The 17,932-nt window shown below is 35.5% G+C and overlaps 1 long non-coding RNA gene and 1 pseudogene across 1 annotated transcript in view; both read right to left on the bottom strand.

The window, feature by feature from the left end:
• Positions 1–17,932, bottom strand: part of LOC131507189 (uncharacterized) — a 386,000-nt gene that overhangs the window by 253,676 nt on the left and 114,392 nt on the right. The window lies entirely within an intron of this gene.
• LOC131507188 (gametocyte-specific factor 1-like) lies at positions 4,687–5,187 on the bottom strand (annotated as a pseudogene).

The raw sequence follows: 17,932 nt of genomic DNA, 5'->3' as shown, positions 1-17,932 counted from the left end.
TGTGAGAGGGAGAAGTAAAAGTGTAAAGTATAATAACTTTATTGCAAGTTGAGTTGTTATTCATTTAGAATAGAGTGTCATTTTCTTAACACCTAAGACTTAACACTTTCTTAACATTTTTTCTTTCTCTTTTTTTTTTATAATTAATTGTCAAATTAGCTAACATACAGTGTAGTCTTGGCTTCAGGAGTAGATTCCCATGATTCATCACTTACATACAATACCCAGTGTTCATCCCAACAAGGGCCCTCCTCCTCAACCTCCCACCCCATCAACCCTCAGTTTGTTCTCTGTATTTAAGAGACTCATAATTTGCCTCCTTCTCTGTTTGTAACTTATTTTTCCTTCCCTTCCCCTATGGTTTTCTATTAAGTTTCTCAAGTTCCACATATGAGTGAAAACATATGATACCAGTCTTTCTCTGACTGACTTATTTCATTTAGGATAATACTCCAGTACCATCCACATTATTGTAAATGGCAAGATCTCATTCTTTCTTGTCACTGAGTATATATACACCACATCTTCTTTATCCATTCATCAGTTGGTGGACATTTGGGCTCTTTCCATAATTTGGTTATTGTTGATAGCACTGCTATAAACATTGGGGTATGTGTGCTCCTATGAATCAGCACTCCTGTATCCTTTGAATAAATTCCTAGTAGTTCTATTAGTGTGTCATAGTGTAATTCTATTTTTAATTTTTTTAGGAACCTGCACACTGTTTTCCAGAGTGGCTGCACCAGTTTGCATTCCTACCAACAGTGCCAGAAGGTTCCCCTTTCTCCACATTCTCACCATCATCTGATGCTAAGGTGGTATCCCAATATGGTTTTCATTTGTATTTCCCTAATGATGAGTGATGTTGAGCATCTTTTCATGTCTGTTGGCCATCTGGATGTCTTCTTTGGAATTTCTTTACTGGATTATTTGTTTTTCGGATGTTGAGTTTGGAAGTTTTTTACAGATTTTTGATAGTAACCCTTTATCCAATATGTCATTTGCAAATATCTTCTCCCATTCCATCAGTTGCCTTTTAGTTTTGTTGATTGTTTCCTTTGCTATGTGGAAGCTATTTATCTTGATGAGGTCCCAATAGTTCATTTTTGCTTTTATTTCCCTTGCTTTCAGAAACATGTCAAGTAAGAGTTGTTGTGGGCAAGGTTAAAGAGATTGCTGCCTGTTTTTTCCTGTAGGATTTTAATGGTTGCCTGACTCACATTTAGGTCTTTCATCCATCTTGAATTTATTTTTGTGGATGGTGTAAGAAAGTGGTCCAGTTTCATTCTTCTGCATGTTGCTGTTCAGTTCTCTCAGCAACATTTGCTAAAGAAACTGTCTTTTTTCCATTGGATACTCTCTCCTGCTTTGTCAAATATTAGCTTGCTATATATTTTTGTGAGTCCATTTCTGGGTTCTCTATTCTATTCCATTGTCTCTGTGTCTGTTTTTGTGCCAATACCATATTGCCTTGATGATTACAGCTTTGTAATACAGGCTAAAGTCCAGGATTGTGATGTCTCCAGCACTGGTTTTCTTCTTCAACATTACATTGGCTATCCAGGTCTTTTGCAGTTCCATACAAATTTTAGGATCATTTGGTCTAGCTCTGTGAAGAATGCTGATATTATTTTTATTGGGATTGCATTGAATGTGTATATTGCTTTGGGTAGTATTGACATTTTAACAATATTTGTTCTTCTAGTCCATGAGCATAGAATGTTTTTCCATTTCTCTGTGTCTTCTTCAATTTCTTTCATAAGCTTTCTATAGTTTTCAGCATACAGATCTTTTACTTCTTTGGTTAGGTTTATTCCTTTGGTTAGGTATTTAATGGTTCTTGGTGCAAATGTAAATGGGATTGATTCCTAGATATCTCCTTCTGTTGCTTCATTATTGTTGTATAGAAATGCAACCGATTTCCATGCATTGATTTTATATCCTGAGACTTTGTTGAATTCATGTATCAGTTCTAGCAGCATTTTGGTGAAGTCTTTTGGGTTTTTCATGTAGAGTATCATGTCATCTGTGAAAAGTGAAAGTTTGACTTCTTTGCCAATGTGGATGCCTTTTACTTCATTTTGTTGTCTGATTGTGCAGCTAGGACTCTCAACACTATGTTAAACAACAGTGGTGAGAGTAGACATCCCTATTGTGTTCCTGATCTCAGGGGGAAAGCTCTCAGTTTTTCCCCATTGAGGAAGATATTAGCTGTGGGCCTTTCATAAATGGCTTTTATGATGTTAAGGTATTTTCCTTATATCCTAACTTTCTTGAGGGTTTTTATTAAGAAAGGATGCTGTAATTTGTCAAGTGCCTTTTCTGAATCTATTGAGAGGATCATATGGTTCTTATCCTTTCTTCTATTAATGTGATGTATCATGTTGATTGATTTGCAAATATTGAACCTGTCCTGTATCCCAGGAATGAATCCCACTTGATCATGGTGAATAATTCTTTTAATGTACTGTTGAATTCAATTTGATAAGTATCTTGTTGAGAATTTTTGCATCCATGTTCATCAGGGATATTTGCCTATATTTCTCCTTTTCAGTGGGATCTTTGGTTTGGGAAGGTAATACTGGCTTCATAGAATGAGTCTGGACACTTTCCTTCAATTTCTATTTTTTGGAGCAGCTTGAGAAAAATAGGTATCAACTCTGCTTTAAATGTCTGGTAGAATTCCCCTAGGAAGACTTCTAGCTGAGGACTCTTATTTCTTGGGAGATTTTTGATAACTGATTCAATTTGTTCACTTGTCATGGGTCTGTTCAAATTTTCTATTTCTTCCCTTTCGAGTTTTGGTAGTGTGTGGGTGTCTAGGAATTTGTCCACCTACAAGTACTACTATATTTAAAAGGGGTCATACAATGTCCAGGGCCTGGCACTTCAGGAAGTGTTTTTGGAATGTTTTGCATGCACTCTGGTGTTGCGTCTTCCCAACTCTATGGGCTGCTCTATCCCATTGTCATTGTGGTGGATTGTTTGGTATTTCCACCATGTGTGCTTTGATTTTTCCTTGAAGTAACCCTGGAAAAAGGGGGAAAGGGTGGGAGGCACCTTACACAGGTACAGAAAGAGAAATGAAAGGGAGGGGGAAAAAAGACCTGGCAGAAAATCAAAGAAAATATAAGGCTTAATCCAGGAAGAGAGAGAGGAAAATAAAGAAGAGAGAGATACAGGAAAAGGTGTAAAAAGAATAGAATAAAAATGCCTGATTAAACAACCAGAATAGAGAAAGAAAGGGAAAAAAATGTATGTGTGTGTGTGTGTGTGTGTGTATGTATGTATATGTGTGTGTGTGTGTGTGTGTGTGTATCAAAAAGGTATTTGACCCCAAATCAAATCAGAAACTATGAGCTTGATTCTAAAGGAAATTAAAAAGCAAACAAACAAAAAAAAAGGAGAGTAGAAAGAAAAAGAAAGGAAAAGAGAAGGAAAGAAAAGAAAAAAGAAAAAACAATAATAGTTTTTAGAAGTTTTTTTTTTTTAAAAACAGACTATCATACAAAACTGCAGGACAGTTGCCTGTTGGTACCTGGGATTGGTGGCTATGCTGGTGTGGAGGAGAGGCCATCTGGTCCCTGATTTGGTCAGTGTCAGTTTTACTTCAGTAGATAAGCAGTTACCACGCACAGAGGGACGGGGTTTGGTGTAAATGTGTCATGCCTCCCCTTGGGGTTACCGTCCTGTTCCCTGAAGCCCCACCCTGTTGTTGATGGGGAGAAAAATGGCGACACCCCAATCTTTCCTCCCCAGACTGAGTGTCTCAAACCACACTGTTCAGGAAGCCCTCACAGAGTAGTGCAGGCAATCAGCCTGTTGTGCTCGTCTCCGGTGCCTCCTAAGCTCTCAGCTGGGATTCAAAACCTGATGTCTTAAAGGATCCCACACAATATGAACCTGGATCTGGGGTAGCACCACCCCACCCTGCTGATAAAGGGCCTCTGGCTGGAGACTGCAGGGTCTTTTGTCCTTGGATGGGCAATAAACCCTCTTCCCACAGACTCGAGAGAAGGGACTACTGTTTCCCAGTGCGCCCCTGAAATGGCTACTGTGTCCCAGGGCTGGCTTCCTTCCCAACTGGACATGATCACACAGCAGTGGCTTTGGTCTGGAGAGAGTCACGCACCCCTGAAAACTCTGATGTTTAGTTTCCAAGGCTGTTCGCAAAGTATAAACTGGCACTCTTCATATTTTTTCTTCCTCAGTCCATGGTCCAGAGAGGTCTTTTTCTTCTCCACATAAAATATCACACTTCCACAGCCTCTCTTTGTCTTCCTGTTGTCTCTCCACAGAAGGAGTTTCCCCCCTTCCATGCCGACACCACCCATTTTATCTCTCCCAATTTGCAGATATGCACCTCTGTCCCACCAACCTCTTTCCACCTGTGGAGATTTTTCTGTCACTCCATACACTGTATTCCTGGGTATTTCGGGTGTTCTGACCTCAATACAGCTGTGTTTGAAGGACAAGGAACATCCCAGTTCCCCTACTTTTCCGCCATCTTATCTCCTCCCCTCTTAACACTTTTTTCCTTAAAAAATTTAAGATTTTCTTTTCAGTTTGAAAGTCACAGTTTATCTTTCTATAATTAGCTTAGGAGAAAAGAGATGAATAACCCACTGGTAGTGGAAAGAAGCAAGAGTCTTCTAGGGCGCAGCATTTGATGAGATAGACATTCTGTTACTGTGCACTTCCATTATTTTTCCATGGCAGAACATATAGCAGAGACTTGGGAATGCACATACCTGAAGCCAGTTTACTCTTTTGTTCCATAACTATGTTGCTTGCGGGGCTGTTGTTGCCATAGTAGTTGGTTGTGCCCCAGACAAATGGGTGCTGGTCTGTTCCCACAGATCTTTATCCCACTCTTCATTGCAAGTATGGAACTGCCATATGCTCTCAGCCAGAGTCTCCTGTCCAAGATTTCTGGTTTGGTTGACAACAACCTGCACAATACAACTTTTATCATTACAGCTTGAGATATAATGACTGATTTGGGGCCAAAGAACCTGGTGGTGAGCATTAAAGAGACAAGTAGCCAATTGTTTGTGACATCAGAAAGATTCTTTTTACACTTGATAAGATGATAAGGAAACCTGCAGACCCTCATCTGTGGTTTTTATCACAGGGGCATTGTAATGGCTTTTCAGGGTCCAGGGAATTGATCTAAGTGTCTTCCATTTTGGAAATGAGGGAGATAAATCCAAGTGCTCAATGGAGAAATGCTTTCCTCACAGTCACCTTCTCTCCACAACCACACCCCAGCAATGCTCACTTCTGGACTAAGATATTTTATGTAAGCCTCATGATAACTACAAGAAAAATCTTGTGGTATTTGAAAAAAGACCATGATAAAGAAGTCAAAGCACACTAACACCAAAAACATCAAAACCCACAAAAAAGACAGAAGTGTAAGAAGCAAGGAACAAATGGATCTACAAAACAAGCATAAAACAATGAAAAAAAGGGCAAAAGTAAATCTTACCTATCAATAATTACTCTAAATGGAAACAGATTGAACTATCCAATCAAAAGACACAGAATGGCTGAATTAAAAAAAAAAAGATCTAATAATATGCAACCTATAAGAGACTTACTTTAGCCATAAAGACACATACACTGAGAGTGAAGGAATAGGAAAAACAAAACAAAACAAAACAAAAAACATTTCAAGCAAATGGTAACCAACAAAAAGCAGGAGTAACTGTATGTATATCAGACAAAATAGACTTTAAAAATGGTATAAAAAAGACAAAGAGGGTTATTATAAAATGATAAAAGGGTAAGTACATTAAGAAGATATAATAATTGTAAATATTTATGTGCCCAACATCAAAGCACCTAAAAATATGAAGTGAAAACTGACAGAGCTAAAAGGAGAAATAAACAATGATATAAAAATATTTGGGGACTGTAATACCCTGCTCTCAACAATGGATAGATTATCAAGAGATAATAAATAAGGAAACAACTGATTTGAACATCTTATATCAAATGGACCTAACAGACAAATATAGAACATAGAACGTTGTATGCAACAACAGCACAATACACATTTTTGTCAAGCATACCTGGAACATTTCCTTGGACAGATCATATGTTAGGTCACAAAACTAATCTTAGAAAATTGAAGAAGACTGAAATCATACCAAGTATCTTCTCTGACCACAATGGCATGAAACTAAGAGTAAGAGGAGGAAAACTGGAAAATTCATAAACTCATGGAAATTAAACAACATTCTCCTAAACAACCAATGAATCAAAGAAGAAATTAAAATGAAATTTAAAGTTTCTTTAAACAAAAAAAATATGGAAACACAATTTACCAGAATTTATGGGATGCAGCAAAAGCAGTTCTAAGGAGGAAGTTTATGATAATAAACTTCTACACTAAGAAGCAAGAAAGATCCCAAGTAAACAACCTAATGATGCCTTAAGAAACTAGGAAAAGAACAAAGTAAGCCAAATGTTAACAGAAGGAAGAAATAATAAAGATTAAAGCAGAAATAAATGAAAAAGGGAAGAGAAAAACAGTAGAAATGATTGACCAAATTAAGAATTTGTTCTTTCAGAAGATAAAATTGATAAACTCTTAGCTAGACTAACCAAGCAAAACAAAAGAAAAACAAATGAACAAAAGGACCCAAATCAACAAAATTATAAATAAAAAAAAGATACATTCAAATGATACCACAGAAATTCAAAAGATCAAAATATGCCAACAATCTGAACAACCTAGAAGCAATGGAAAAATTTTTTAGAAACATACAATTTACTATGACTAATTCAAGAAGAAATAGAAAATCTGAAAAGGCCAATTACTAATAAAGAGATTGAATCAATAATCTAACATCTTCCAATGAAGAAAAACCAAGACCAGATGGCTTCCCTGGGGAATTTTACCATTTAAAGAATAATTAATATCAATCCTTCTCAAACTCTTACTCAACATTACTCTGACACCAAAACCAGAAAACACTACTAAAAAGAAAATTGCAGGCCATTATTCCTGATGAACAAAGTTGAAATTTTTCTTAATGAAATATTAGTTAATCAAATTTAGCAACAGATTAAAAGGTTCATTCACTATGACCAAGAGGGATTTAACCCTGGTTTTCAAGGATAGTTCAACATACACAGATCTATCTATCATATTAACAAAATGAAAGAAAATAATCATATGATTATCTCAGTAGACTCAGAAAAAGCATTCAGTGAAATTCAACATCTATTCATGATAAAAACTCCTAAAATATTAGGCATAGAAGGAACATATCTCAACATAATAAAGGTCATATATGACAAGCTGACAGCTAACATCATATTCAGTGGTGAAAGAATGAAAATTTTTCTTTTATGATCGAGACAGGACAAGGGTTCTCACACTCACCACTCTTGTTCCACCTATTACTAGAAGTCCTGGCTAGAGTAGTCAGGCAATAAAAAGAAATAAGAGGTATCAGAATTGGAAAGGAAGAAGTAAAACTGCCTGCATTTGAAGACGATATGATTATATATATATAATGAATATATATATATTCATTCCTAAAGACTATACTCAAAAACTTTTAGATCTAATCAATGAATTCAGTAAATTTGCAAGATATAAAACATACAAAAATCAGTGGCATTTCTATACACTAACACTGAAATTTCTGAAAAAAATAAATTAATTAATCCCATTTACAATAGCATCAAAAAGGACAAATATTTAGAAATAAATTTAAGTAAGGAGTTAAAAGATTTCTATGCTGAAAAAGAAACTGAAGAAGATACCAATAAAGGGAAAGGTGTCCCCTGTTCATGAATTGAAAGAATTAATGTTGTTAAGATGTGAATACTACCAAATGCTGTCTGTAGATCAATGCAATCTCTATCAAGATTCCAATGGCATTTAATTGGATATTCACATGTAAAAGAATGAAGCTGGACCCATACATCATTCCACTCATAAAAATTAACTTGAAATGGATAAAAGACTTAAATATAAGACCTGAAACCATTAAACTCCTAGAAGAAACCCCTAGAAGAAAACATAGGAACAAAGCTCTCTGGCTTTGGTCTTGGTAATAATTTTTTGTATACAATACCAAAAGCACAAGAAACAAAATAACAAATACACAAGTGGGGCTGCATCCAACTAAAAATACTCTACACAGCAAAAGATAGTATCAACAAAGTGAAAAGACAATCTACAAATTGGGAAAAATTATTTGCAAACCATACATCTCATAAGAGTTAATATCCAAAAAATGTAATGAACTCATACCAACTCAATGTCAAAAAAAAAACAACAAACCAACACAAAAGAAAAAAAAAATAGTGAAAATATGGGCAAAGGACCTGAATAAACATGTCTTCAAATTGAATACATGAAAGGCCAACAGGTATGAAAAGATGCTCAATCTCACTAGTCATTAGAGAAATACAAATTAAAAGCACAGTAAGATATCACCTCATGCCTATTAGAATGGTCATCATCAAATAGCCAAGAGATAACAAGTGCTGGTGAGGCTGTGGAGAAAAGGAAACTCTTGTGCACTGTTGGTGGGATTGTAAACTGGTATAGCCTATGGAAATTGGTATTACTATGGAAGACCGTATGGAGGATCCTCAAATTGATTTAAAAAATAGAACTGCTATATGACCCAGCAATTTCATTTCTGAGAATATATCCAAAGGTATCAAAGACACTAACTTGAAAAGGTATCTGCATCCCCATGTTCATAGCAGTGTTATTTACAATAGCCAAGACATGGAAACAACCAACCTAAATGTTTACCAATGGGTTAATGAATAATGGATTATTCAGCCATAAGAAATGAGAAATCCTACCATTTGTGACAACATGAATGGATCTTGAAGACATTATGGTAAGTGAAATAAGTTAGATAAAGACAAATAACTGTATGATCTCACTTTTATGTGGAATCTAAAAAAACAAAAACAAAAAAAAAAACTAAGAAAAAATCCCAAATTCATAGAAAAAGAGATCAGACTTGTGTTTACCAAAGGCAGGGTGTAGAGAGAGAGAGAATCAGAGGAAGTTGATCAAAAGGTACAAGCTTCCAGTTAAAGATAAATAAGTACTAGGATGTAATGTACAACATAATGACTATAGCTAATAAATATACAGGAAAATTGTTAACAGAGTAAATCATCACAAAAAGATAAGTTATCATCTATGAATTATCATCATAAGGAAAATTTTTTCCTTATTCTTATTTTCTTTTTATGTATCTATGTAAGAAATGGATGTTGGCTGAACCTACTGTGATAATCATTTCATTATATATATATATATATATATATATATATATATATATATATATATATATAAATCATCATTCTGTATACCTCAAGCTTATACAGCGACATATATCAATTATTTCTCAAGAAAACTGGAAAAAGGGAAGAATTTTTCTTAAGTAGAAGAATAGATGTTGGTATCACAGAGACCTGTTTTGACTACGTTTTTGACATTAACTGTTCAAAGTTGTGATATTATTTAACATCTGCACTTGAGTTTCCTAATCTGTAAAAGGTATAGTATTTTTATTGTGTTATTGGGAAGAGTAAATGAACAAATGTATATAAAATGCTTGATACAGGGCAAACCCTCAACAAATGCTCATCTTCTACAAAACAACTTGCCCCAAATGATCTGCCAATACTATGTCTTCCTTTATAAAAACAGTTTCTTAATAATGGTGGTGAACAATCAATTTTCCAATCATATCTATAACTAAATTTTACTTTCAGAATTAAGTCTTGCCACAAACACGCGTGTGACTCTTCTTTGTAATCATAAAAAAACAAAGGGTTGGATTGAGATGATCTTTTAGGTCATAGAATTCTAACACTGTTTAATTTTAATTTTTTTCTAAAGAAGAATTTGTCTTTTCAAATGTAATAAGCAGGCATATATAGTTTATGTAAATCTGGCACAAATTTAACATGATTAAAATTATTTTGATTATTGTTCTTCAAAGAGATAGCTGATTATATGGCAGCTAAATGAAAACAGGAACAACATTATGAAACTCAGTAAAATGCATTGTGAGAAAATGAACAGACTACTAGCCCAGTCTCATCAAATGAGGGGTCCTTCTCACAGCTGAGCCAAGCAAAGGGGTCTCAGAAGCACTGGTCCTTCTATTTGCATCACATTAATTAAGGTTTTGAGTCACTGGGTTTACAACCTTCTTAAATCCCACATCCAATATTTCTCAATATACATTTGGCCTTATTCCTCAAAAAACGGCTTAAAATAAATCCCAGGTTCCTGAAATGAAATGCCATTTTTTAAATTTAATTTCATCACTCTTTCTCGTTTTGTTGTTGTTGTTGTTGTTTTGGGTTTGTTTCTTTTTGTTTGTTTTTTGTTGGTTTTTTTTTTGGTTTTGGGGATTTTTGTTGTTTTTGTTTTGTTTTTTTGTTGTTGTTGTTGTTGTTTATTACTGTGTGTGAACAGTACACAAAACCACCACTGGTATAAGCTGATACAGGAGTAGTAGCTCTGATATCTCTACTACTTACCTTTCTGCTTCCCATAGTATGGAAATCTCTTGACATTATGATTTAATATTGTTTTTAGATAATGTTAAAAAGTAGACTCAATTTACAGATATTTGAGAGATGCAAAATAAAAAGAATGAAATAAAAAGATACTCCCTTTTATGCAGTTTGATATTTCCAGACAAACTGGGAGCCATATTAACTCAACATGTGCTTATAACCTTAGCAAGACAAGCATATTTGGGGTTTTAACAACCTCCCAGCTATTAACCTGAGAAGTACATTCGACAGGAAGATAAGAAAGCAGTGTTTTGCAAGTATGCATTTCTCCTTCAAGATATATACGTTCCCTTTCTCATTAGTTTCCACATCCTCTAGAGAAAAAAAAAATGGAGAAAGTCAAATACATTATTTGATTCAAATTTAAACCCATAAATTTGTCAGTCTGAATTGCTGCTTTCTTTCCAAAGACATTTAAAACAATTTACTTTTCATATTGGCCACAAGCTAAATATGATCTCAGCTTCCTTAAAAAGGGACTCTGTTAAGGGTGAGAGAATACGGGTATGTGGCTCCCCCCAGCGGCCACTGGGAACGTCAGCACAGTTCAGAGAGAGACGTGGAGAAAGTGATGCTTTGAATTCTCGCCAGCAAAGGCCCACTGTCCAATCTTCTTCACCACCTGGTAACAGCTGGTGTGTATGTAAAGATGAGATGAAAAACGGATAGAGGTCAAATCCAGGAGGACTTCCCTTGTATAGAAAATCAATTTAAAGTAACAAAAGTACCGAGATAAAATTTCCAAGAACTTCTGAAATTTAAATAACACAGCTTAAACTTTAGGGAAAAGAGATGGCCAGGGAAAAGACAGGAGCAGAGCTTTATTCCACATAGCATTTCATTAATAGTTTCGCATTTAGAAAAGTACAAGAAAAACCGTAACACCAGGGGACAAGCTAATACCAGAATATTCCCAAGCTGACAAGCAATTTGGAGTGAAAACTGACATAATAAAAAAATTTTAATGTACTGAATATATTCCAGCTGAGAGCCCACAATATCAGCAACTCCCAGAGGTTCCGAGCAGACACTCAAAGATTCACGGGATCAGAATTTCTGGGCCTTGGCCCAGGTTCCAGCCATATCCCACATACAACATTGCCTTGACTCTCTTGAGGGTTCAACCTTCATAGCAGCCTCTAAATTCAAAGCACAGCTTCAGAGAAGGGAAAATGCTTTGGAATAAAGATGGGAAGATATATATGCCTTTCAAATTTATAAGCCTCTATTATTCACCAGCACCAGTGAGCCCACAAGCACTGTGCACAGACAATTCACAACCATGGGTGATGGGTGACTGTTCAGATAAGAACCAGGAGGGAGGTTAGGCTAACCCCTCTGACCAACAAGCCTGACGCATCAATTCTGATACCTCATCCCACCTCTTAAATGTGTCTCCTTAACTAATTCATGCATGCAACCCCTCCTTACCTTTGTCCCCTTTCTGGTTTCCTTTCTTCTATTTTTTACTGCTACCTGGCCTCTCCTCCCTAACACAGCCACCTCTACCAGGTCACTTTCCTCTACCTCAAAATACTGTTCTTTTCTGGGTTCAGGGTTTGGCTTTTCTCTCTCTTGGCTTTTATTTCCCTTAATCTTCATCTAATGAACTTTCCTCAGCCTCCTGTTATTACTAACACGTGAAGCAGTCTGTTAAGGGATATATTACTGGAGATGTTCTACTACAAAGCATTATAGACTCATAGAGCTTGGAGCCCCGAAGGGTCTCAAAATATAATGTGGAAGACCCTTCAGCTAACAGACTGTTAAGGTGCCTCTTTGAATTTTCCATATATTGAAATTGAGACTTAGAGCCAGTAAGTGTCTTGCCCACTGATAATTACCTGGAATTTGCAGCTTCTTAAGACAGAATATTTCCCATTATAAACACCACCTCTTACACATAACACGGAAAAAGTTTCGAGAAAGGGGTTAGGTTGTTTGTACTTTTTGAGCATTGCCACTGAAATAAAAAGCCACCTGACAACACTTATTCTCGAATCTCAGTATTAGAAACAATCTACTATTTAATTAAAATGATTTTGTCTTTTACATTCTTCCTTTTTTTTCCCCTTCACTTCAATATGAATAATTGTCCCTCTTTAAGATAAATGTCTCTTCTCTGGTTAATGTGTATGAACACAAATATGTTCTCATTTTAAGGTATATTGTTTTCACCTGCCAGCTGTCATTAAAAATTGCATCTGCAAAAAGCAAGCCTTCCTCATGGTTTTTTATGTTTTGTTTTGCCCATGAAGGTTAATTGCAGTTCTGCTCCCATAGCTTCCTCACTGCTGTGGAGTTAACCATGGGTTCCCTGTGCTGGGAAAGGTTTATCAAAGGTCTGGAATGCAAAACAATGGCAACAATAAATACCAATTAGACCCAGGTCCTCTGCTCCCACTGCCTTCACAGGTTGAAGCAGCAAATCCAGCTTTTGACTTCAATGAGACTGGACTCTCCTAAAGCCACTGATGAGGCTGCAGACCTATTTCCAAGATAGCTCTTAGATCACAAATTTTCCGTCCTGATTAAGCCAATAATGTGGAGGCACTAGAGAGCAGTATCTCTGCCCTCTACCTTCTCAAAACAGCTTCTCTTGCCTGCTTGCAATTCTATCAGGCCTTAATTAATCACTTAGGAGTATAAGTGGCATGCGCCTCTGTCACCTGAAGTTTATTTTGTCATGGGCTAATAATTTGAGAAATTGAAATTGGGACTTGACTGTAGGACATCCAATTTTGACAGACATGCATTTCTCAACTGTCTTGTATATATCCCTTTTTAAAATTACAGTAAAACCTTGGCTTGCCAGCATAATTCGTTCCGGAAACATGCTTGTAATCCAGAGCACTAATCTATCAAAGAGAATTTCAAGAACCATTGGCGCAGTTTTGATCATGTGACATTTGGCATCACATACTGCTCGTATCGCAAGACATCGCTCGTTCATCAAGTTAAAATTTATTAGAAATGTTTGCTCGTCTTGTGGAACACTTGCAGAACAAGTTACTCGCAATCCAAGGTTTTACCCTATTTGCTTTTTAAAATAGAATAAAAAATATAGGTAGAGTTATCTAAGAACATCAATATATAAAGATATATAATCTATCACATCAGGAAGATGGGATTCCCTTTAAAACATTCAGTTATTTAAATAAACAGAAAATTGCTAGTAATTTAACAAAATCATTGAAATAGTGACACAAAGACTAGCTACAGTGACCTCTAGTGTTCTTATGGATAAACAATCAATAGTTCTAAAAACAGCTGCTTGCTCCGTTCACTCATTCCGTTAACAAATATCAAATCAAATTATAATTTCTGAAAATGAAAGAGATCTCACTAGTAAGTCGTACTTTACTGGTTATCATCTCCATGAAAAGAATATAACAAGAAAATTAAATGGTTTTTCATTAGTAATATCTCACCATCTTGATCTCTTTGTCATTGTTGTCTTTAACTTTCTAGTCACTATTCACATGTATAAGTATCAATGTAGTTAACATTATATATTTTGTCCAATTGTGATCTTTTTTTTTTAATTTTAGGAAACTATTATATTTTCTTGATTCTCAACTTGGAAATAAGAAGTTATAAACAGAGATATTAAAGGATTTATCACTGGAAAAGTGTGAGGTGCTGACATTATAGTTAAGTGCTTTTAGTGACATGAGTTTAGCTCCATCTTCTAAAACACAGGTCCAATCAGCCAACAAAGGAGGTCACTAAACATCAAAATTAGGTGATAAGAACGCAGAGAACAAATACCTAAATTACAGGATGCCTGGAATTCTGTTGTTCAGATTCTAGTCACCTGCAGGAGTGACAAATCAACCAATATACTGCAGTTGGTCCTAAAATGAACCTGGTATGTGAAACAGAAATTGCTTAACTATGAGATTTATGATTAGGTTACCTTTGGTAAGTTGGCAAAAATCTTGCAATCTATGATTTTTCAGAAAGAAAAAAAAAACAAACAAACAAGTTCTATCCATTCAGATCCTACAAATTGATAATCAATTATTCCAAATATGGAAATAAGAAATTTACATTTATCTTCTAATGAATCCTATCTTCTGTAAAGACACAGTGACTGCAAACAAACATTTCTTTCATTTGTGTCTTTCATTTGCTCTGATGGTAGGTAGGATGGTCTTCTCATCTCATCTATCCAGTAAAGTAGCAGGCATGGTGATCTCAGAATACAATGGTTAAGAGATAATAATGTATGGGTTAAGTTCTTGGAAACTATCAAAAAGCCATACCTCATTAAGAGTACACTGAAATCATTAGCTCATATTTTATGAAACATTGTATTTTTCATCTTATCCTCTTCATTTCTGCTACTCCTATGAATGGAGAGCTATATGCAAGCAAGCGAAATGAAATATTATAAGTACTGGAACTGAATCTAGGACTGCTTTTGATACATAATATTTACGACTATGTCTCTCATATAGCTGTCAAGTCACTGAACGAAGTTGGATTTTTATTATTTAGGTATACTGGCATTTAAAAAGAGAGGGAGAGGGGCGCCTGGGTGGCTCAGCTGGTTAAGCATCTGACTTCAACTCAGGTCATGATCTCACCGTTCCTGGGTTAGAGCCCCGCATCAAGCTCTGTGCTGACAGCTCAGAGCCTGGAGTCTGCTTCAGATTCTGTGTCTCCCTCTCTCTCTGTCACTCCTTGTGCTGTCTCTCTCTGTCTCTCAAAAATTGAATAAATGTTAAAAAAATTTTTTTTTTTAAAGAGAGGAGAGAGATACCTGTGTGGATAGCTGGGGGAACTTTTAAAAGCTACATAAACTGAAGATGAGTTCCAAGCTCTCTTAAAAGGAAACATAAAAATTGAGACATTGAATCACAAAGAAAATTAAAGTCAAAAGTTGAATAAAGATTAGCTTTCTTCTTTTCCTCTTTTAAGTTGACAAGTAAAGATCAGAATGATGTAAGAGCTAAGCAAAAAAAAACCAAAATGAGGGTTACATGGGAACCAGTGATTCCCCAAAGAACTAACCTTGACCTATAAAGTCCAGAAAAGTGGATTACTGGACTCATGATGCTATCAGAGATGCCAGAAACTGGACCAAAGACAGTTCCTATATCTTTAGCAATTCAAATATATGAAAAGCATTCAAAGTACTGTGATATTGGGGTCTTTGGGAATTGTCTGCTTCTATATTATCTATTAACTTGATGCCTGTTATATTAAACCTCTTTTTAAATAAACTTGTAACAAGAATTCAAAACCTAGGTAAAAAAAAAAAAGTTTGCTTATGTTCAAGACAAATCTGTGCCAAGAAGATGGTATTTCTTTTTTTTAATGTTTACTTATTTATTTTGAGGAGGAGAGGGACAGAGAGAAAGGGAGAGAGAGAATCCCAGGCAGTCTCCATGCTGTCAGCGCAGAATCCAAGGGATATTAAGCTTGATCTCATGAACTATGAGATCATGACCTAAGCAAAAATCAAGATGCAGATACCAACCAACTGAGCCACACAGGCACCTCAAAGATGGTATTTCTTAACTAAGAGACCTTAAAGTCTTCATGGGTCTGATAAAAGAATAACAAGTTTATAAAACTTTACCTTTTTTTCCAAAAAGTAAGAAATCCTTAAGTTGTTTTAAATTAATTTTAAATTACTTCTATAAGCTTGAGACTCCATTTACTGTATATTTAGCCATTTTATTTATTATATATTGTATATTTAGCCATTTTAGTTAACATTACCAAGTATACCCTGAAAATAACAAAACATTGATGAAAGAAATTAATCACACAGATTGAAGCACATCCATGTTCATGAATTGAAAGACTTAACATTGTTAAAGTGTCCAAAATACTCAAAACAATCTATAGACACAATGCAGTCTCTATCAACATTCCAGTAGCATTTTTTTACAGACATAGAAAAAAAATATTTCTACAATTTATATGGAGCACAAAAGACCTCAGATAGCTAAACCAATCTTGAGCAAGAAGAACAAAGCTGGAAACATCATACTTCCCGATTTCAAAATACATTAATAGCCACAGTAACCAAAACAATATAGTATTGACTAGATAAAGAGCCCAGAAATAAATGCATACATACACTGTTGACTGATCTGGGACAAGAGTTCCAAGAATCCACAATGGGGAAAGAATAGTCTTTTCAACAAATAGTGTTGGGAAGCTGAATATCCGTATGTAAAAGAATGAAATTTGGACCTTCCCTAACATCAAACACAGACATGCACAAAAGTCAAAATGGATTAAAGACTTCAATATAAGACTTGAAACTGTAAAACTCCTAGGAGAAAACATAAAAGAAAGCTTCATGATATTGGTCTTGGTAATGATTTCATGGACAAACACCAAAAGCACAGGCAACAAAAGGAATATTATATACTTGGGACTACATCAAGCTAAAAAGCTTTTACACAGCAAAGGAAATTATCTACAGAAAGAAAGGCAACCAATGGAATGGGAAAAATATTGTCAAATCACCTATCTGGTAAGGGATTCATCTTCAAAATATATATGGCACTCCTACAACTCAATAGCAAAAATCCTTTTAAAATGGGCAAAGGACTTTACCAGACATTTCTCCAGGGAAGATGCACAAATGGCCCTTAAGCATATTAAAAATAAATAAATAATTAGAAAGTTCAACATCATTAGTCATCAGGGGAACACAAATAAAAACAATATTGAGATATGACCACTATCGAAACAAAGATGAGGATGGCAAGGATGTAGAGATATTGGAACCCTTGCACATTGTTGGTGGGAATGCAAAATGGTGCAGCTGTTGTGGAAACCAGCATGAAGTTTCCTCAAAATTCAAAACTAGAACTACTAGGGGCACCTGGGTGGCTCAGTCAGTTAAGTGTCTGACTCTTGGTTTTGGCTCCGGTCATGATCTTGCAGCTTCATGGGTTTGAGCCCCGCATCAGGCTCTGTGCTGGCAGTATGGAACCTGCTTGGGATTCTCTCTCTCCCTCTTTTTCTGTCCCTCTCTGACTTTTGCTCTGTCTCTCTCAAATAAATAAACCTTAAAAAAAAAAAAAACAGCAATTCTACTTCTGGGTATTTAGCTAAAAGAACTGAAATCAGGATGTTAAAGAGATATTGGCACACCCATGTTCATTGCAGCACTGTTCACAATAGCCAAATGTGAAAACAACCTAAATGTCTACCAGCAGATAAATGGATACAGGAAATATTGTATATACACACAATGGGATAGTATTCTGTCTTTTAAAAAAAAAGAAAATTCTGTAATATGCAACAATTTGAATGAACCTTGAAGACATTGTGGTAGGTAAAATAAACTAGCTACAAAAAGACAAATACTGCATGA

This window comes from Neofelis nebulosa, chromosome 3, assembly GCF_028018385.1.
Source record: "Neofelis nebulosa isolate mNeoNeb1 chromosome 3, mNeoNeb1.pri, whole genome shotgun sequence".
Taxonomy (NCBI): domain Eukaryota; kingdom Metazoa; phylum Chordata; class Mammalia; order Carnivora; family Felidae; genus Neofelis; species Neofelis nebulosa.
The sequence above is the reverse complement of the archived record's forward strand: the minus strand, read 5'-3'. Positions and strand labels throughout refer to the sequence as shown.